Here is a 21500-nt window from a genome sequence, read left to right on the forward strand (position 1 = left end):
GCCCAGTCACCAACTCACTCTCCCATGCGATGGTTTTGCCCACCAGTCATACAAGTGGTCACTTGTCAACCCCAGGCACCCCGGCGTAATAGACATCCTGAGGCCGTTGCCAAGCCCTGCTGTGAGTATCTATCTGTGGAGGTAAAAGTGGCTTTCACTGAGTTGCTGGGACCTTGGCCTCCTGCAGGGCAGTGTGTATCTTCCTTTTTTTTTTTTTTCCTTCTCCCTACAAGACACAGTTTCTCTGTGTATTCCTGGCTGTCCTGGACTCACTTTGTAGACCAGGCTGGCCTCGAACTCACAGAGATCCGCCAACCTCTGCCTCCCAAGTGCTGGGATTAAATGCATGCACTACCACCGCCCGGCTATCTGCGACATCTTGATGGAAGAAGAGAGCAAAGTACCTCAGGTTGTCCTCTGGGCTCCAAGCAGACATACATACAAAATAAATAAAATGTAATCAAATACTTTAAATAAGAATATTATCTCAAAGCTGCTCGTGGTTATAAATGCCTTTAATTTCAGCCCCGGGGAAGTTGAGATAGGCAGATCAGTGTGAGATTGAGTCAAATTCCAGGCGGGTCAGGGTCACAGAGCAAAACCTCACTCAATCCCCGATATAACGCTGGAGGTGATGCATTCCCATTTACAGGTAAAGGTAGGCACACAGAGACTAGGATGTCTGCCGAAGGTCACACAGATGGTAAGTTCAGGGCACTAGAACTGGGCACAAATTGAAACCACAGTCTTTTGTTTAATACACCCCTAAATGGAGTCTTAGGGGCCCAGCAAACCCTGTCACATAGTGAGAAACCAACAGAATGATCTAAATGTTTATGCCCACACCATCAAGTGTCATAACTTTCTAGATGTCAAATGTCAGGTGTGTGTGTGTGTGTGTGTGTGTGTGTGTGTGTGTGTGTGTGTGTGTGTGCCGTGCGAGCGCGCGCTCGCAAGGCACTCTGTCCAAGTGGTGAGGGCTGAAGGAAAATGACAGACTGAGCCAGTACAGAGGACAATCTCTGTCTATCGGGCAAACTGAAGGAATAACTCCCCTCTAAAGTCCATAGCCACGCCTTAGAGAACCGGCTCTCCAGAGAGCCTGAAACGCATCCAGGAACCCAGAACTGTAAAAGGATGACCTTCACCTACCTAATCCCCCTGCCTCCACCTCCAGAAGGTTGAAATTCCAGGTGTGGCCGCCATACCCACTTCATGCTGTGTGGGAGACAGAACCCAGAACTGAGAGCTTTGGCCATGTTAGGTGAGCACCCTACCAGCCGAGCCATATCCCAGTCCCTTCAGGAAATTTGAACATACTGGTTCTTAGATTCAGTGTTTCACTTAATGGCAGGTAGCGGCAGCCCATGCCTAGAATCTCATCACTTGGGAAGTGATGGCAGGCAGAACTCCGAAAACAGCCTGGCTGGACCGAGATATGCCTGGAGATAAATGAAGGCACCTTGATACATCCATGAAGCTCTGGGCTGGCTTTTTTTTCTGAGACTCTGCTTCCAGGCCACCATACCGCCTGAGGGCAGTAAAGAGATGATGAATGAGTCACTAGCCTGAGGTGGGCTAAGGAACCAACCAGGATAGGAATTTGTGTGGGTGTGGGTGTGGGTTTTTTGAGACAAGGTCTCTCTGTGTAGCCTTGGCTGTCCTGGACTTGCTTTGTAGACCAGGCTGGCCTCGAACTCACATCCATTCGCCTGTCTCTGCCTCCCAAGAGCAAGGATTAAAGGCGTGCGCCACCACGCCCCAGCTCCAGGATAGGAATGTTGATAGGCCAGCTAAACACCTGCCAAGGCTGCCGGGATCCGGGAAAAACCCTCATAAGGAAGTCTAAAGTGGTGTGGCCTTCTAAACTGTGGACGCGCTGATACCGTGCCTGAAGAGTTTTGTGGTCTCATAAACTAAGCTGTCTCCCCTCCCCCCCAGGAGAATGCCCACCCTTTCTGATAAGGCCACACCAATCTCCGTTTGCTAACTGCAACTCTCAGAAGGCTGGGTAACCGAACTCCTGAACTCCCTCTGCCCATAAAAATCCCCAGCGCACACAGTCCCCACTCCCTCCGAGAGGTTGTCACGGTTCTTCGTCCAGAATGAAGGTCATCTTTCTTTTTCTCTTTCATTCCAAGTCGCCTCACTCAATCCCCATCTAACAGGGTCCTTGTGGCTGTCCTTCAAGCTTTGGGTTCTGACCACAGCTGGCTGGCGACTGCTGCCCCGCTACTCCACCTCTCCGTTTTACTTATATTCCCCAGTGGGTCTTACTAAGTTGCCCAAGCTGACTTTGAACTTGTAATCTTTCTGTATCCAAACACAGAGTAGCTGGGATGACAAACCTCCCCATCAGGCCTGGTTTCTGCAATATCCGCATAAACCACAAAGAAACCCTGTGCCTGTTAGCAGTGGCTGCCCTGCCCCGCCCCCCATCTTCTAGCCTCTCTTGGTAACTTCCAATCTGTTTCCTCCCTTGTCTGTCTAGTCTGGACGCTTGCTGTCCTGCACTAGGTAGCTTTCCCCTTCTGCTTCTCAGTTAGTGGACACTGTGCCATGTACCAAAGCTGTAGATTTGTGTGTGTGTGTGTGTGTGTGTGTGTGTGTGTGTGTGTGTGTATGTGTGTGTGTGCTGAGTGACATTCCTTGTTCCTTCATTTCTTGGTTGACAGGCATACATCCCTTTTTGGAAGTGTAGAAACCTATAGTCAGGAATTTTTATTCCATCCTTTTTTTTATTTTTTTATTTTTTTTATTTTTATTTTTTTTTTTTTTTTGGTTTTTTTAGAGACAGGGTTTCTCTGTGGAGCCTTGGCCATCCTGGACTCACTTTGTAGACCAGGCTGGCCTCGAACTCACAGCGATCCGCCTGCCTCTGCCTCCCGAGTGCTGGGATTAAAGGCGTGCGCCACCACGCCCGGCCCCCATCCTTTTTTTTATTTATTTATTTATTTATTTATTTATTTATTTGGTTTTTCAAGACAGGGTTTCTCTGTGTAGCCTTGACTCTCCTGGACCCGCTTTGTAGACCAGGCTGGCCTCGAACTCACAGCGATCCACCTGCCTCTGCCTCCCAAGTGCTGGGATTAAAGGTGTGTGCCACCACGCCCGGCTTCCATCTTTTTTATTTTATTAATTTAGTCATATTACATCTCAATTGTTATCCCATCCCTTGTATCCTCCCATTCCTCCCTCCCTCCCATTTTCCCCTTACTCCCCTCCCCTATGACTGTGACTGAGGGGGACCTCCTCCCTCTGTATATGCTCATAGGGTATCAAGTCTCTTCTTGGTAGAGGAATTTTTTTTAAAGATGTATGTTTATCTTATGTTGATCTACGCACATTGACCTGCATGCCTAGGGAAGTCAGAAGAGGGAATTGGGTTCCCTAGAACTGGAGTTATAGATACGTGTGGGGCTGGGAATCGAACCCAGGTCCTCTGGAAAAGCAGCAAGTGCTCTTAACCACTGAGCAATCTCTCCAGCCCTTACAACCAGGAATGTTAAATGGCTTCCTTCCTGTCTCAGAATAAACAGACTAACAGGTATGTCTTTCTTTCTTTCTTTCTTTCTTTCTTTCTTTCAATATTTATCAGCCAGGTGCGGTGGCCCATGCCTTTAATCCTTTAATCCCAACACTACAATAATAATAATAATTTATCTGTTTACTTACTTGCTCCTTGGCCCACGTGCAGAGGTCAGAAGACAACTCTCCTCACCCCCAGACAGGATTTCTCTGTGTAGCCTTGCCTGTCTTGGACTTGCTTTGTAGATCAGGCTGGCCTCCAACTCACAGGGATCCGCCTGCCTCTGCCTCTGGAGTGTTGGGATTGAAGGTGTGTGCCACCATGCCCGGCCAGAGGACAACTTTATAGAGATGTTTTGGTTCGGGTCTCTGTGCCTCTCAGGAATTAAATTCATGTAGCCAGGCTTGCAAAGCCAGGGCTTTGACCCACTGTGCCGAGCCACTGGCAGCTCTCCTTTGCCTACCTTGAGACAAGCCCTCACTCTGTAGCCCTGGTTGTGTCCTAGAACTCTCTATGTAGACCAGGCTGGCTTTGAACTCACAGTGATCCTTCTGCCTGTGCCTTCCAAGTGCTGGGACTAAAGGGTTGTCCCATCATGCCCAGCTCCCTGTGTCTTTTATCTGAATGCTCTTCATCCCAAGAACGGGTGGAATGTGACTGCCTCTGCCTGTTGGCAGGCATTTTATCTTTTCCTTTTTAAGAATTCTTTGTCATTTTATGTTTGGTCCTGATGGGGCCCATCCACAGCACCAAGAAGGTGGGGTGAGGAAGGCAAGGAGGTGCAGGACTGTGGTTAGCACTCAGGAAGTAGAGGCAGGAGGAACTTAAATTCAAGATCATCCTTGGCTTCATAGTGACTTTTGGGGGGGGGTGCATGGGGTTTCATGACAGGGTTTCTTTGTGTAGTCTTGGGCTCACTTTTGTAGACCATGCTGGCCTCAAACTCAGAGAGATCCACCTGCCTCTGCCTCCCAAGTGCTAGGATTAAAGGATTATAGGCATGTGCCACCACGCCTGGCTACTACACAGTGACTTTAAGGCCATCCTGGGCTCCGTAAGGCCCTGTCTCAAAGCAGGAAAAAAAAAAAGTCACGATCGCTGGGCGTGGTGGCGCTCACCTTTAATCCCAGCACTCGGGAGACAGAGGCTGCCGGATTGCTGTAAATTCGAGGCCAGCCTGATCCACAAAGTGAGGCCAGGACAACCAAGGCTACACAGAGAGACCCTGTCTCGAAGAAAAGAAAAGAAAAAGAAAAACAAACAAAAAGATGGGGAAGCCTGTGACTGGCAGAAGAGAAATAGGCAGAGTTAAGGTTCCCGGGCTTGGGGTGGAGAGACCACCAGAATGGAAGAGAAACAGAGGAGGTAGGAGGAGGAGGGGAAGCCAGAGAGAGAGGAGCCGCCACGGGGCAAGATGGACGATGAGCACGTGGTTTGATAGCCTGATGTGGACACCCCAGAACTTGTCTGTCAGCAGCAAGCAGTCCGTAAGTAATGTTTGCCATGGTGACTATGTTGTCAGGGAACTTGGAAAGAGCAACGGACTTTGAATCTCTGAGGGCTTCGGGTATACACTCGGCACTGTTCCGCTAACACACCCTGACCGCTCAGAGCTACTTGGCTGCGTCTTCCCTATCTGTAAAGTGGAGCAAGGTCCAAGGGCAGGGCTCCCCTACTGTTCTTCTAAAAAAAAAACCACTCCTTGGGCTGGGGAGATGGCTCAGCAGATAAAGTGCTCGTTGCACAAACAGAGAGTGTGAGTGCTGTTCCTCGGGACTCACTAAAAGCTGGGCAGGACAGTGCCTGTAACCCCAGCCCTTGAGAAGGGGACACAGGGCATCCCTGTGGCAAGCTGACTAGCTAAATCAGCTGAATTGGCCAGCTCTGTGTTCAGAAAGAGAGACCTTGCATTGGTAAATGAAGTGGAGCACGGTTCAGGGAGACACACACGTGCCTGAGCACACGGGAAAGAACACTCATACACACAGGGGCATCGCATGTGCATGCGCATGCCCACAGAATAAAAGCACTTATTGAGTACCCGGCGTGTGACAGGCGGGATTGGGGCCGTGAGTAACACAGACCTTTCCCTCACTCACCCTTCCTGCGGTTTTTATGTAGCAGTTGAAGGAAGCAGGGGACACAGACCAACCCTGAGAAGGAAGTGGGTAACACAGGACTCTAGACTGCGGCCCAATGACAGCTCAAGAACAGAACACCGCACCGGAACTGCTGGTTTGCAAGAGCCAGAAAACACAGCCTATCAGCATGAGGGAAAAGTGCATGGACGAAGCCAGCCAGAAAGGCTCACGCTCCAACCAGAGCCTCCCATGGCTTCTAGCCACTGCCACTGCAGTCATGTGGACCACAGAACCACAAGTTTTTGTTTCCTTTGTTGAATAGACGAAACTGAAATTAAGAGTAGAAAATCATGGGAGTTTGAGGCCAACCTGCTCTACACAGTGAGTTCTAGGTAGCCTGGGCTACACTTGCCTCTGCCTTCCTAGTGCTGGGATTAAAGGCGTGTGGCACTATGCACGGCTCAGATGAATGATTTAAAACAAAAACAACAACAAAATTCAAGAATGGCTTGTTCCGGCAGTTCTGAGAATGCTCACACACACACACACACACACACACACACCCTGCCCCATCGTTCGGTTCAAATGGTCTTTGTGCGCCCTCTGGGTGGGGCACCTGCGGCATGTGCCTCCCTCATTCTTCTATTGATACCCCAAAAGCTGGCCGAGAGGGTGGCAGCTTCGTCAACTCAACAAAGGCAACAAAAATGTTGGTCCTGGTGCTCAGTAGTCCACACAGTATTAGAGTCACAGTGGCTAAAGCCATGGGAGGCTCCGGTTGGGCAGTCCGAGTCACGTGATCACCGGAAGTGCAATTACTACCTCCAAAACTAAGTGCCTCCTGAAGCAAAGCCTGGGGTTCCCTGAAGAAAAAAGATGGGGTGCTGGCTGCAGGCACAGGGTCAAGGACATGGCCACTGAGCTTGAAGGTAGGCACTGACTTCCTTCCTAGAGTTCTCTCTCTCTTTTTGTTGTTGTTGTTGTTTGGTTTTTTGTTTTTTTTGAGACAAGGTTTCTCTGTATAGCCTTGGCTATCCTGAACTCTCTTTGTAGACCAGGCTGGCCTCGAACTCACAGAGATCCACCTGTCTCCGCCTCCTGAGTGCTGGGATTAAAGGCGTGTGCCAACCACCGCCTGGCTCCTTCCTAGAGTTTTCACCCCGCTGGCCATCCATGCTTACATCAGAAAATTATTTCTGAAAATTGTTACTCAGGCCTGCTAATTGGGCCCAGCTGCTTCATGAAGGTTGCTGGCAGGGAAAAAGGCAGATCTGCTCTGAGCTGACAGCCCCACTGTAGACAGGGCTAAAGCGACAAAGCCCAGAGGCTTTGAGCAGCTCCAGGTTGAGGGGGAAAAAATAGGGGTGGTATTTCATATTTCAGGGACATCCTTATTTATTTATTTATGCTTTTGGAGACAGGATGTCAAGTAGTCCAGGTTAGCCCAGACTTTACTATGTAGCTAGGAGTATAGTCAAACACCTTCATGCCTGGCTTGCTTATTACTGTTCCAGCCTTTTAGTTTTTTGTTTTTGTTTTTTCGAGACAGGGTCTCTCTGTAGCCTTGGCTGTCCTAGACTCACTCTGTAGACCAGGCTGGCCTCGAACTCACAGCGATCCGCCTGCCTCTGCCTCCCAAGTGCTGGGATTAAAGGTGTGCGCCACCACCGCCCGGCCTCAGCCTTTTAGTTTTTAAAGAAAGCCAGCCTAGGAAGCAAGGCATGATGGCACATGCCTTTAATCGCAGCACTTGGGGGGCAGAGGCAGGAGGATTGCTGTGAGTTCGAGGCTAGCCTGGTCTACAAAGCGAGTCCAGGACATCCAAGGCTACACAGAGAGACCCTGTCTTGAAAAAAAAAATAAAAAATAAAAAAGGAAGAAAGAAAGCCAGCATGGCGAGCTGGAGATGTGGCTTGGTTGGTTGGGAGTTGGTGAGTAAACCCCCGCTTGTCTGGGGTAACTGCTGGTTCTGGGTCAAGGTGGCTGGAAAGTGAAGCAAGGAGGAAAAAACGTGGGGCAGGGGAGGTCAGGTTTCCAGGGTACCCCCAAAGATCTAACTTCCTCCCTCTAGCCCCCATTTACCACCGCCCCACCCCGTTTTTGTTTTTTCCATTTTCAAGACAGAGTCTTACTATGTAGCCCTGGCTGTCCTGGAACTTGCTAGATAGACCAGGCTTTCCTGGAGCTCTCGGAGATTGCCTGTCTCTGCTTTCTGAGTGCTGGGGTTAAAAGCGTCCTCCACGCTCTCCTGGCTAGGCTCCACCTCTTAAAGGGCCCACTCTGCTGTGTCACTCTGCTGTGGCCCGTGTTGGACTTGAACTCACAATTCTTCTGCCTGTGGACAGAGTGCAAGAATGTGTTTGTGGGTGAGCCTGGCTCCACAGAATCCTTTTGTTAACTTCCGCCCTTGCAGGTGTTTCTCACTTTCTCATGCCGAGGTTTCCCAGGACTCCCTCCCAGTCTCCAATTTATAGTAAGTACAAAAATCCAGACCTCGGGCGTGCGCGCACGCACACACACACACACACACACACACACACACACACACACAGCTTCATCATGTTCATCTCAAACAAACAAAAACAAAACAGTACTCAGGACGTGGCTCAAGTTGGTAAAGTCTTTGCCAAGCGTGCATGAGGCTCTGGGTGCAACTGTCAGTAATGGCTTTGCATGTCTTGTCATCCCAGTAGGGGGAGGCCAGCTACAAAGTAAATTCAAGGCCAGCCCTATCCAAGCTGCTTTGACTGCTGTTTCAGAAGCCTAAGAAGCTCTACAAGGACCTGGAAAAATGGCAACTGGGTATAAGCAAATGAAACCCTCACCACGTCATTCACGGTGGCAGCTGCAGGCAAGATCAAAGTAGTCCGCTTTTATCTCTGACGGCACCAATGTTTTTTTCCGCTGAGGACTTCTTGATGTTTTGCGTGTGTGGGTGAAAGCCAGCAAAGAAGAAGGAAAAAAAAAACCCAACAGCAAATGAAAGCAGCCGTGGTTTAGGGGACATCCCCCAAAACTTAAGCAGCAAACAGGGTAAGGGTGGAGTCCCCAACATGGACTCTGGTGTCGCCTGCCAGTGTTGGCACTCTCCAGCCCTGCCACCTGCCACACAAAAATCTGCGTGACTTTGCAAAAGGCCCTTAGCCTCTCTGGGCCTCTGCTGCCTCATCCGTACAAATGTGATAATAATGGAAGCCATGTCACGGGGAATGCCCCCAGTACTCTGTGAAACAGGGACAGGGTATTGAGAACGGTCTGTTGCATCCTAACCGCTAACTGTCAGCAACACTAAATACCATGGCCATTGTCACCAGCTGTAGGTCCCTGGGTAAGGCAGTGGGAACATGGTGGGGAGACTGGTAAGAAATAGGAGTGCAGTTGGGCAATGTGGCACACACCGTTAATCCTAGCACTCGGGAGGCAGAGGCAGGCAGATCGCTGTGAGTTCAAGGCCAGCCTGGTCTACAAAGTGAATATAGGATAGCCAAGGCTACACAGAGAAACCCTATCTCGAAACACTCCCCGCGCCCCCAGAAAAGAAACTCAAGAAATAGGCGAGCCAGATCCTTGTGTGACACCATGCCTTGGCTTACATGAAGAGAAACAAGATACCATGGTAGCCAAGGTACCTACCACCAGCACAGCAAGACACTGAGCGGCCTTCCCTAATCCTCTCAGCAGATCTCTTGAGGAAGGGCAGGTAGCACTCCCATTCCGCAGGTGAGGAGACTGGGCACAGAGAGACACGGCAACTCATTGCATTTCTTTCTTTGTGTGTATGCATTCACAGACACACACACCACGAGTGCCGTGGTGAACAGGTGGATGTCGGTTCTCACCTGTCGAGCCCAGGTCATCAGGCAAGGTGGCAAGCACCTCTACCTGAGCCATTTTTCTTTCTTTCTTTCTTTCTTTCTTTCTTTCTTTCTTTCTTTCTTTCTTTCTTTTCCCCTCGTTTTTCGAGACAGAGTTTCTCTGTATAGCCTTGACTATCCTGGACTCGCTTTGTAGACCAGGCTGGCCTCGAACTCACAGCAATCCGCCTGCCTCTGCCTCCCAAGTGCTCGGATTAAAGGCGTGGGCCACCACCGCCTGGCTTACTGAGCCATTTTTCACCAGCCTAGGTCACACAGCTCTGAACCTGCTCAGAGGGATGTGAGCTCGGTGTTGCTCACCTGTCCCAGGAGCTGGAAGTGGAGCCCACTGCCCCGCCCTGCCTCATCTGTAGCTATGAACTTGGAACCCTGGGGGGGGCCTCCTCAGCTGTCTCTTCTCTTTTACAGTGGGGCCAGGGGTATGGCTGTCTTTCCCAGCAGCCTCTGAGCCCTTTGGGTCTCCTTCCTCATTTTTATGTCCTCTTCCCTTGCATCTCTGGAGGTCATGTGATGATCTTGGAACAGCCATGGAAGGTGGCCGAGCTGCTTCATGAGCGCCAGGCTTCTTAGTTGGATTAGGTAAGAGAGTGGGAGGCTGCAAGGGGCAAAATTCCAACCGGAGCCCTTAAAGGATGCTGCTGGCACTTGATGGAGCCAGGGCCTTGGCACCCCATCTCAGAGAGCTGAGAGAGCGCACACGTGTCCTCAGGCAGACAGAGGACATCCGGCAGGGGATGTTTGGGGGAAGGGGACCAGGAAGCTGTTTGGTTTGATTATCCAGCTGTTTCAGTCTAAATATGTTGCACATCTGGTGGCCTAGAAATTGCCTGTGATTTCATAGTCACTGACTTGCTGTCTGGGCTTGTGCTTGGCTCTAGGGGAGGGAGGAGAGGGGGGGGCGCAATCCAGAATAGAGGAGGAGGGGCAAAGGGTTGGGGGAGGAGCAGAGGAAGAGGAGGAAGATGAAGGAGAGGGAGGAGGGAGAAGAAGGGATGAGGAAGGGAAGGAGGAGTGGGAGCGGAGGAGGAGGAACCAGAGTCCTTGCGTTTCTACACAGGGAAGGACAATAAGCTCGCCAGCCACTGGGCTTCTCCGTTCTGCCAGCACTGGAGTTGGTTTGTGCCAGGCCTTAATGCAAAGCACTGAACTCTTCTGAGGAAAGAGAGGGCTCGGAGATGCTCTTAACATAAGTGAGCACTCCCCAAACGGGCGTATTTCCTGCTCTCCTTATAACGATAGACGTTTCTGAGAGAACCAGGGGCAGTGCCAAGTGCGGTTACCTACTTTCTCCTCCAAACACAGAGCATCTGTGAGGTTTTTGTTTGTTTGTTTGGTTGGTTGGTTTTGGTTTTTGGTTTTTTTCAAGACAGGGTTTCTCTGTGTAGTCTTGGCTGTCCTGGACTCGCTTTGTAAACCAGGCTGGCCTCCAATTCGCAGAGATCCACCTGCCTCTGCCTTCCTGAGTGCTGGGATTAAAGGTGTGCACCACCACACCCGGCTCCCTGTGGTTCCTTTTTAACAGGATATGTGGAAATGTGCCCAGGCAAGAGTAGGGCCTTTGATGAAAGTTGTGGGGCACAAAGATCGCTATGTGGAAAGTTCTACAACAGAGAAGGAAAATCCCTTGCCCCTCCGACAGGTGCTGAGCGATGGCTTCTCAGGGTGAATGAGGTCAATAGTGGAATGCTAATGTCTGCCATTACATAGACAGGGGAAGGTTGGGTGGGTTTGCTGTCTCATGTCTGCAGATTCAAACAGATGCATATTGAAAATATTTACAAATAAGCTGGGTGTGATCGCTCACACCTTTAATCCCAGAATTTAGGGAGGCAGAGGCTGGAAGATCTTTGTGAGTTCAAGGCCAGCCTGGTCTACAAAGTGAGTCCAAAACAGCCAAGACGAAAACAGAGAAACTCTGTTTTGAAAAACCAAACCAAACCAAAACAAAACAAAATGTTTAAAAATTAAAATTTAGAAACAGTGAAGTTGAGATAAAAGAAAGATAAGTCTGGAGGTGGCCACAATTCTGATTTGTTGTTGTTTCTGATGTGCGTGTGCGTGTGTGTGTGTGTGTGTGTGTGTGTGTCTGTGTGTGTCTGTGTGTGTCTGTGTGTGTCTGTGTGTGACAGTGTCTCATGTAGCCCATGCTGGCATTGAACTCACTATGAAGCTGAGGATGACCTTGAACTCCTGATCTTCCTTGAAGGGACTCTAGCCAACCTGAGCATGGCAAACATGGCTCTGGCAGGCCTTGTGAGTCCCTACCCTCCCACCCCCATTCCCTCTACCTTGCTAAAAATCACTGGATTACATTCCTGAAGGTAGCCACCAAGGTCTATTCCCTTATTTGTCTGCTTCCTCATCCTGAGGCTGACTACCAGGGTCCAGCTATCAAAAGTGTTGTAGCCCAGCAATCAAAAGCCCCCTTGGGCTACCCTAATTAACATGGCCAATTAAAATTAAACACCTCATCCTAAAACAGAATTTCTCTTTTTACTGGGGGTGGAACGCAGAGCCTCATGCATACTAGGGCAGGCACACTCCTGAGCCATCCCCGGCTCTGTAGTCCTCACCTGTTTTTAGACAGTTTCATTATCTGGCTGAGGCTGCCTCTAGTTTATGCCATTCCCGACTCAGTTCACACCTTTAATCCCAGCACTTGGGAGGCAGAGGCAGGTGGATCCCTCTGAGTTAGAGGCCAGCCTGGTCTACAAAGTTGAGTCCAGGACAGCCAAGGCTACACAGAGAAACCCTGTCTCAAAAAACAAAACAAACTTTCAAATAAAACCCCAAAAACCAGTATTTAAGTGTGAATCAGGTAAGATGGCACACACCTTTAATCTCAGCACTTGGGAAGCATAAATCACTGGATCTCTGTGAGTTCAAGGCCAGCCTGGTCTACAAAGTAAGCCAGGGCTGCATATTAAGACCCCAGACTCAAAACAAAACAAAAGCAAGAAAAAAGAAAGAAAAGAAACTAAGCGTGGGTTGTCCACTCACAGGCTCAAGAGGTTGAACCTTGCTTGGCAGCCTGTCCATAGGGCAAGCCAGTGACCACTGTATTCACTACCAGGAGGGCAAGGCAGAGCGTGGCAGGTGGGCACTATCTCTTCAGACCTGGGACTCTCAGAGGTGACCAGCCTTGAAGAACTTAAGAGGGAACTCATCCAGGTGCCTCAGTTCTGTGTTCCCAGGTCTTCTGTATTTCTGGGCTGCTGAAGCAACCGGGTCCCAGCATCTTTGAAGAAACGCATTGGCGGTTGGCATCTCTTCCCAGCCCAGCTCAGTGTGTTCAGCCTCAGCGTTACAGCCTGCTTTCTCCTCCCTGACATCATTTCCAGGAATAGACACCAATTACAATTACCACCCCAAACTCAGTGCAGAGCAGGAAATGAGGTGGCGCGTGATCCGATTCTGACGTGTGAGATCTATGCAGTGCCCAACGGGCATGTGTCCCTTTCCGTGATGTTTGCTCCCAGTATATCTTTCTCTGTAGGTGTCAATCTGCTGGCTCAGCAATACTCAGGGGCTGCTGGGGCCGCCACACTTTATGGATGAGGCAGTTGGATGTCTGTTTGCTTATATGTTATTATGTATACAGTGGTCTGCCTGAATGTACGCCTGCATGCAGAACAGGACACCAGATCTCATTATAGATGTTGTGAGCCACCATGTGGTTGCCAGGAATTGAACTCAGGACCTCTGGAAGAGCAGCCAGTGCTCTTAACCTCTGAGCCATCTCTCCAGCCCCTGAATGTTTTGGTTAAGGCCACCATGGGTGGATGTTATTCTAAGGACTGTGGGACTCAATTTTTTAAAAAAGATGTATTTATTTATTTATTAAGTATACAGTGTTTTGCCTGCATTTACACCAGAATAGGGCACCAGATCTCATTATAGATGGTTGTGAGCCACCATGTGGTTGCTGGGAATTGAACTCATGACCTTTGGAAGGGCAGTCAGTGCTCTTAACCTCTGAGCCATCTCTCCAGCCCCTGCCTCTGCCTCTTAAATGCTGGGATTAAAGGTGAACACTACCACTGTGGGGCTGGGAACTGTCTTGTTTTGTGTGAATGTGTGTGTGTGTGTGTGTGTGTGTGTGTGTGTGTGTGTGTGCGCGCGCGCGTGTGTGTGCGCGTGCGTGTGTGCGTGCAGTACCACCAGAGACCAGAAGAGGGCATCAGCCGCTCTAGTTCCTGACAGTTATCATGCTCTATATTCATGCTGAGAACCAAACCTGAGTCTTCTGCAAGAGAAGCTGGTGCTCTTAACTCTCAAGCTCTCTGTGCCCCTCCCCCTACCACTTTTTTTCTTTTCTTTTCTTTTAGATTTTTCAAGATAGGGTTTCTCTGTGTAACAATCCTGGCTATCCTGCACTTGCTTTTGTAGACCAGGCTGGCCTGGAACTCACAGCGATCTGCCTGCCTCTGCCTCCCGAGTGTTGGGATTAAAGGTGCGCACCACCACGCCTGGCTCCTTTCTTCCTGTCTCTGGATAGTATCCGCAGAACGGAAGGGCCTGGAGTCTTTTTGTACCTGCCAGACCTCTCTGTGGCACAGAGGAGGCAGGAAGGAGGCAGGCTCTGACTGGCTTGAGAGGTAGCAATACCTGCCCTAGAGGCTTTCCCCTTACTATTTCTAGAAGCTTCCCTGGCTTGTTAATACTTTTTTCCTCTTGTTCCTGTCTCCAAATGGGTCACCAGCTGGCCTCACTTCTGGCTGGCCCCATCTTCAATTCTGTTCTCCATTTTCCATTCACAGAGATGTCCAGCTGTTCTGAAGCTGTGCGCTGTCTCCCTGCCCCAACCCCCACCCAAGCCTGTGCCCATGCTGCCCAGATGACTGTTGGGTAGTCAGTCACCCTTTGCCAAGGGGTACTTGAGTCGCTATGGACCAGGCTGTCTGGTGGCCTACTTAAGTCTCATAGTGTCTGCCACGTGGGTGTCATTGCTTCTGCCTTCAGGCTAAGAAACAGGCTCAGACAGAGGAGGGCAAAGCTAGGTCGAGGCCGGATGTCTTGGTGATGCTTTTCGACCTTGGGGCTCCCTGAGTCCCGAGCCACAGAGCCTCATAAGTAAACGCTGAGTGAGTGAACAGATGTATGGGGGGGGGGTGCAGGGAGAGATTTCCCAGGTGAGTCCTGCCTGTTGCACCCAGGTTCCTCACAAAGCAGAGTGCGGTTGGAGCTAAAGTTTCAAAGGGGACGGTACTCTGCATGGATGAGCAACCAAGGAGAGAAAAATAAAGCAATGGATGGTCAAGATTCACCAGCAGGGAAAAGTGCTTGCGGCCAAACCTGATGATCTGAGTTCGATTCCTAGAACCCCAGCGGTGGAAGGGGGAGGACCAGCTTCCGCAGATTTTCCTCTGACTTCCTCACGTGCACTGTGGCTTGTGTGTGTGCGCACACACGAAATAAAGGAGTAAGTAAGTGTGATTTTTGCTTTCTTTTAAAATTAAGAGAATGAGATAGTGCTGGGCTTCGGGGAAGGAAAATATGACGGGAAGAGGTAGGTGGTGGGTGGAAGCCTGGGCAGGCCGGCCATGAAGTGGGGATAGGCCAGGAGAAGCCGGCTTTACAGTAGGTGGCTGCAGGAGAGGCCCCCAGGTAGGGGAACAGCAGGTGCATAGCTACTGAGGTTGCATCGAGGCAGGTCTGTTGAGAGTAGAGAACATACAAGCTGGAACAGACCCCAGACCAAGCTAAGACTTACATATTTAAAAAAAAAAAAAAAAGATTTACATATTTTGGGTTTTTGTTGTTGTTGTTTTGTTTGTTTGTTTTTTGAGATGGCTGTCCTGGACTCGCTTTGTATACCACACTGGCCTCGAACTCACATCGATCTGCCTGCCTCTGCCTCCTGAGTGCTGGGATTAAAGAGGTGCACCCCTCCCACCCTTCCTCCCACCCCCCACCCCCTACCCCCCCACTCCCGGCTCCTAAAGTTATTTTTGTTGCTATTTCACACCTGTACTTTTGCTACTGTTATGAATCATGACACAAATATCTGATATGCAGGATAATAGCTGATATATGACCCCCAAGGGGTCTCCACCCACAGGTTGAGAACTGTTGCTCCAGAGAACCCTAACAGAGGCCCTCCTCTCGCAGGATCCAGGCAGTTTCCTGCGGCACCCGGTCTTTGTCCCTGCCAGAGTTGTATAACACACAGAGGCACACAGGCTTGCGTTGGGCCAAGGCCCAGAGACGTTAGGTCACTTGCCTGAGTCACACAGCAGAAGTGGGACTTAAGTTTGGGTCTACCCAAGCCTGTTACCAACATGTCCCACTGCTCACTGTGACAGCACCCATGGCTGAATTCCCAGAGTGGATTTCATGAGCTAGCCTGCCAGCCTTCACCGTGGCTGGGGCACAGCAGAACCTGAACAGTGAGTGCTGAGAGCCAACCTGGGTGTGAGGCTGTCCCCAGCTCAGAAGCTCAGCGTGAGAAGAGGGTGCCTGAATGACACAAACGGAAGCAGCGACACCCCAGTGGATGCCCGGGGCCAAGAGATTAGGTGGGTGGCACACCTTTAATCCCAGCACTCGGGAGGCAGAGGCAGGCGGATCGCTGTGAGTTCGAGGCCAGCCTGATCTACAAAGCGAGTCCAGGACAGCCAAGGCTACACAGAGAAACTCTGTCTTGTAAAACCAGAAAAAGAAAGAAAGAAAAAAACGAAAGAAAGAAAGAAAGATGTTCAGTGGCTAGGAGTGTATAGTAATTGCCTAGCATGTGGGCAGCCATGGGCCTTATTCCCAGCACCCAAAGATAAAATGACAAAAAGATGGCAAAGCAAGGACACTGGCTCTCAAAAGGGCCTACGGCTGGCGCCACAGTGGTCTCGGTGCTTGCCAGCGACTCTCATCCTTTGATGACCTCTGACTTGGTCTCTGTGTTTATTTTTCTGGGACATTAAAATCAGTTTAAGATGACCCAGATTTGGGGCAGGGCAGGGGCTGGCATGAGGTGATAACTCTGCCTCACTCTGCACGGAAGCAAAGATGCCCCCCCCCCATCCCCTACCATCCCTGCTGGGACTGATTATTGGCGGGTGTGCATGAGTGAATTTTGGGGTCACAGCAGGTAATCGGATCTGGCCAGGCTGAAGCAGGTGACCTGAGCTCTTGGATAAGGGGATTAATCTAAATCTGTCAGAGAAGGCATCTTCTCAAGGCAGCCTGGGAGGCAGGATGTGAAAGCCGAACTTGGGAACCCCTGCCTGCATTCACAGCTCCCATGCCTTGTGAAAATCCATCCCCAGCCCCTACACTAGGGGGTGGGAAACCCAGATCTCAAAGAGCCTGGAGGAGCAAGCAGGGAAGTGGGGTGTGTGGGGGGGTGAACTGGGGACTTGACTTCCAACCCGTGCCAGCTGTCATCGAATGAAGCCTGGGTGCAGTCTGGGTTGGGGATCATGGCTTTGCCCAAACTGTCTGTCTCTTCCCCTCTTCCCCTATAAAGTTGGTAAACATCGCTCACCCACCTCAGCCTGCACTCCGGCCTTGCCTCTGCTGTTCTGTTTTTGTTTTTGTTTTTGTTTTTAAATATTTATTTATTATTATGTATACAGTGTTCTACCTTCATGTACACCTGCACACCAGAAGACGCCACTAGATCACGTTATAGGGTGCTGGGAATTGAACTCAGGACATCTGGAAGAGCAGCCAGTGCTCTTAACCACTGAGCCATCTCTCCAGCCCGGCTCTGCTGTTCTTGGTGCCCCTGCTTTCTTGTCCCCCTTGGTCCCGTGACATCAATGGTCAGCATGGCTGCCTGACTCCTGTTTCCATATGAAAACCATAGCTGATGCTCCTGTCCACAAGCAGAACTAGAGGTTTCCCTGGCCTCCCGCACTGCCCACAAAGAGGTCCCCGGGTGGTGGGAACAGTCTGGAGGCCCCAGATCTTTCCTGGAGTATTCCTTGAGTCCATCCATAAGCTGTCAGTCAAAGCGATCACGTGACTACTCAAGACTTCCGTGAGGTACCGGTGGGGTACACAAGACCAGTACTAGTGAGATCTTGGAAAGGAAGAAGAAATACGTCCTCTTCCTCACAGCACCGTCAAGTCAACTTGGCTGTCAAGTCAACTTGGCCGTCAAGTCAACTTGGCCCTTAACCTGGCCGCTCCAAGTTCTTGGCTACGTTCTAAGGTGGGTCATTGTCGCCGTATTTTCAGAAGTGAAACCAAGGTTCAGAACTGGGAATTGGCTCTTTATAGGCTAGCAAGCTGTACTCCACCAGGCAAGCGGGGACACCAGGAAGAGCTTTTCAGTTACTGGTGTCCATGGAATCTGCTGTAAATAACCACAAGTTACTAGATTTTTAAAATTTTATTTTTTACATGCATTGGTGTTTTTCGTTTATTTGTTTTTTCGAGACAGGGTTTCTCTATGTAGTCCTGGCTGTCCTAGACTCACTTTGTAGACCAGGCTGGCCTCGAACTCACAGTGAGATCTGCCTGCCTCTGCCTCCTGAGTGCTGGGATTAAAGGTGTGTGCCACCACGCCAGGTGAGTTATTAGATTTTTATTCTTTGTGTTGATATGAGTTTAGCCTGACAATTTATTCTGTTCCATGGGCTTGGCTGGGGCCATTTGTTGAGTTGGCCTGGTTTAATCCCAGCACATGGGAGGCAGAGGCAGGCAGATCACTGTGAGTTTGAGGCCAGCCTGGTCTGTAAAGCGAGTCCAGGACAGCCAAAGCTAACACAGAGAGACTCTATCTCGAAAAACAAAACAAAACAAAAACAAAAAAAGGAAAAGAAAAACCAAATCAAACCAAACCAAACAAATAAACAAAAACCAAAACTTTAAAAACTATAACTTTGGGTTGGAGAGATGGCTCAGAGGTTAAGATCTCTTCCAAAGGTCCTGAGTTCAATTCCCAGCAACCACATGATGGCTCACAAGCAACTACAATGGAATCTGGTGCCCCCTTCTGGCCTGCAGGTGTACAAGCAGGCAGGACACTGTATATGTAATTAGTAACTAAATCTTAAAAAACAAACAAACAAAACCAAAAAACTATAACTTTAAAAACTTCAGCTCCCAGGCTCCTTTGCAGAATCTGTCGAGCCAAGAAGATTAAGCCATTAGCTGTGAGACTTTGAACATCTCTTGGCCTCAGTTTCCTCCTCTGGGAACTGGGGGTGAACAAGTTAGCTCTCCCATTGTATCACCTTTGCAACATCCTGCTTATCTTCCTCACCAGCTCCTGTTGGGGACGCCTCGTCCTGGGGGTAGATTGCTGTGACCATCTAGCCATGCCCAGCATGTGATACCAAGGCTGGGCAAGCTTTCAGGCAAGGGAGGCTTAAAGAGAAGCCAGAAGGAGGTGCACTGGCAGGAAGAGCACCCCAAGAAGACTAGACTCTCCTGCCATCACTTCTTCTATTGCACAGCATTTCTTCTTCTTCTTTTTTTTTTTTTAAGATTTATTTATTTATTGTATATGAGTGCTTTATCTGCAGAAGAGGGCATCAGATCACATCATAGATGGTTTCGAGCCACCATGTGGTTGCTGGGAATTGAACTCAGGACCTCTGGAAGAGCAGGCTGTGCTCTCAACCACTGAGCCATCTCTCCAGCCCCTTGCACAGCATTTCTAAAGATGGTAGCTGAGAGCAGCTGTGCTCAGCAAGCCCTCTGAAAGACTGAAGGAACCCAGGGAAGCTGTAGCCACGGGTCATGGCGCTTACCATGGTGACAAGACACAGACTAAACTCAGCAAGATTAAAGACAGGGGTTATAGCACTCAGGAGGCAGAGGCAGGCGGATCGCTGTGAGTTCGAGGCCAGCCTGGTCTACAAAGTGAGTCCAGGACAGCCAAGGCTACACAGAGAGACCCTGTCTCAAAACACCAAAAAATAAAAAATAAAAAAAAATAAAGACAGGGGTTAGAGTCCAGGAGACAATGGGCCTGGACTCCCAAGGAAGTATTTCAGAACTGAGTTCACAAAGCATTGGCATGTGACACAAGTTGCTGACAGAAGGAAGATGCCCCCAAGCCTTGGCATCTATGGGATTTATCGAGAGTTGGTCACATCGACACAGACAATGTGCAATCTTAGTCACCTACTCCAGAGACCTGGGTCAAACACAAGGCCTGAGGCCCCCACAGAATTTGTGAGTTTGAGGCCAGCCTGGTCTACAAAGTGAGTCTAAAAACCAAAGAAGAAGAAGAAGAAGAAGAAGAAGAAGAAGAAGAAGAAGAAGAAGAAGAAGAAGAAGAAGAAGAAGGAGGGACAATGGCTCAGTTCCTTGCTGAGGAGGGCCAGCCTTTTCTTGGAGCAGCCTGGGGCATGTTGTCCCTCCTGCCACCTCCAGACGGTGACCAGGTGCCTCCAGTGTCTTGCAGGGTCATAGATGGCAGCATGATGCCAAATTGAATTGCATGCTGGCTTCCCTCCCAGGCTGGTCTCCATCCCTGCCCTGTGGACAAAGTCACTGCAGTTCAGGACACAAGAAGGTCACCTGTTTGTCACAGGGGAAGGCTCTGATAGTGTGATGGTTGTAAGATGACATTTTGAATAAAGCTGGGGTGAATTAGGGCTACCCTAGTTTGGCTACCTGTCTCAACATGCCAATTGGAAAGAGGGGTGAGCAAAAACATAGACAGTGTCTTTGTGTCAGTCAGGGTGGCCACCCTGGGAAGAAGAGATAAAGGGTGACCCCGGGTTGAGCTCCTGACAGAAGCTTTAGGCTGCATTAGAGGATGGTTTGGGCTAGTGGCTGACACGTCTGTGAGCTCTGCTGTTCTTGGGATCTAAAGCGGCTGCTGGTTTAAGGCAATGACCAGAGACCTTCAGGTGTCTATGTTGGGATAGGATGGGGGCAGGGCAGTCTGGAGTAGGGCATTGTGGGAGCTGACCTTTAGATGCTTCCTCACTCTCATTTTTGCATCTTCAGATTCCCAAGCCCTGAGCTCAGCCAGGTGGACTGTGTCCTGAGGAATCAACAACACACGGATCAGTCAAGCAGGAGTCTGACCTAAAGAAAGGGGACGATAAAAAGAAGGCATGAGGCACAGAGTGCTGGCACACACCTTTAATCCCAGCACCCGGGGGCAGAGGCAGGTGGATCTCTGTGAGTGTGAGGCAGCCTGGTCTACTGAGTGAACTCTAGGACAGCCAGGGCTATGTAGTGAATCTCTGTCTCAAAATCCCAGAGAGAGAGAGAGAGAGAGAGAGAGAGAGAGAGAGAATGAATATGAAAATAATGTACTCTAGGCTGCCTCTTTAATAGGAATAACACACCTAGGTTTATTAATAACCAAGCCAATCAGTCCTTTGCGGCACTGCGGTGGTGTTTTTGCCCAGAGCTAAGTTTCTGGACAGGATTGGTCAAAATTAGGCAAAGTATTGTTTTCTCATTCAATCAGGATGAGAACAGGTTGAAACCATCACTGCCATGGATGACAGGGGGAGGGGCATGGATGGCAGGGGAGGGGCCTAGGAGGCAGGGGGAGGAGCCTGGGTAGCCGTGGCCTCTTTAGCTGAGTTAGTCAAATGGCAAACAGCAGTGATTCACATGGCAAGGATTACAGTGCTGACAAGGGTTTCAGGCACAACGTAATCCGGGGTTCACAGACACTGCCTCCGGAGTGCTAGGATCACAGGCGAGCTCCACAACGCCCGGCTATGGATGACTCATGGCAGTTCTGAGGCCTGTCTCCCCCTAGGGCCAGACTGTGACTCAGAGCCTGTTCTTTCGGCCTTTAATAAAAGTCCCGACGAAGTTGCAGGTCCAGGGTTTACAAGGGGCTGGCGATCTGGGCAGGTGTCATATGCGTAACCTGCAGCCTCACTGGATATCTGTGGAGCTCCCCAACACTGTTGACTACCCTCATGCCAGCAAGAGGGGCAGCAACAGAGGCAGCATACTTCTTCATTTTCAGAGAGAGAGAGAGAGAGAGAGAGAAAGAGAGAGAGATAGAGAAAGACCGCAAATCTCTTCCTCTTCTCTAACCTTGGGCTGCGAGTGTCTTCTTTGCTTCCGAGGAGGCCACTGTCAGTA

Source organism: Acomys minous, assembly GCF_964271855.1.
Source record: "Acomys minous genome assembly, chromosome: 16".
NCBI classification, from domain to species: domain Eukaryota; kingdom Metazoa; phylum Chordata; class Mammalia; order Rodentia; family Muridae; genus Acomys; species Acomys minous.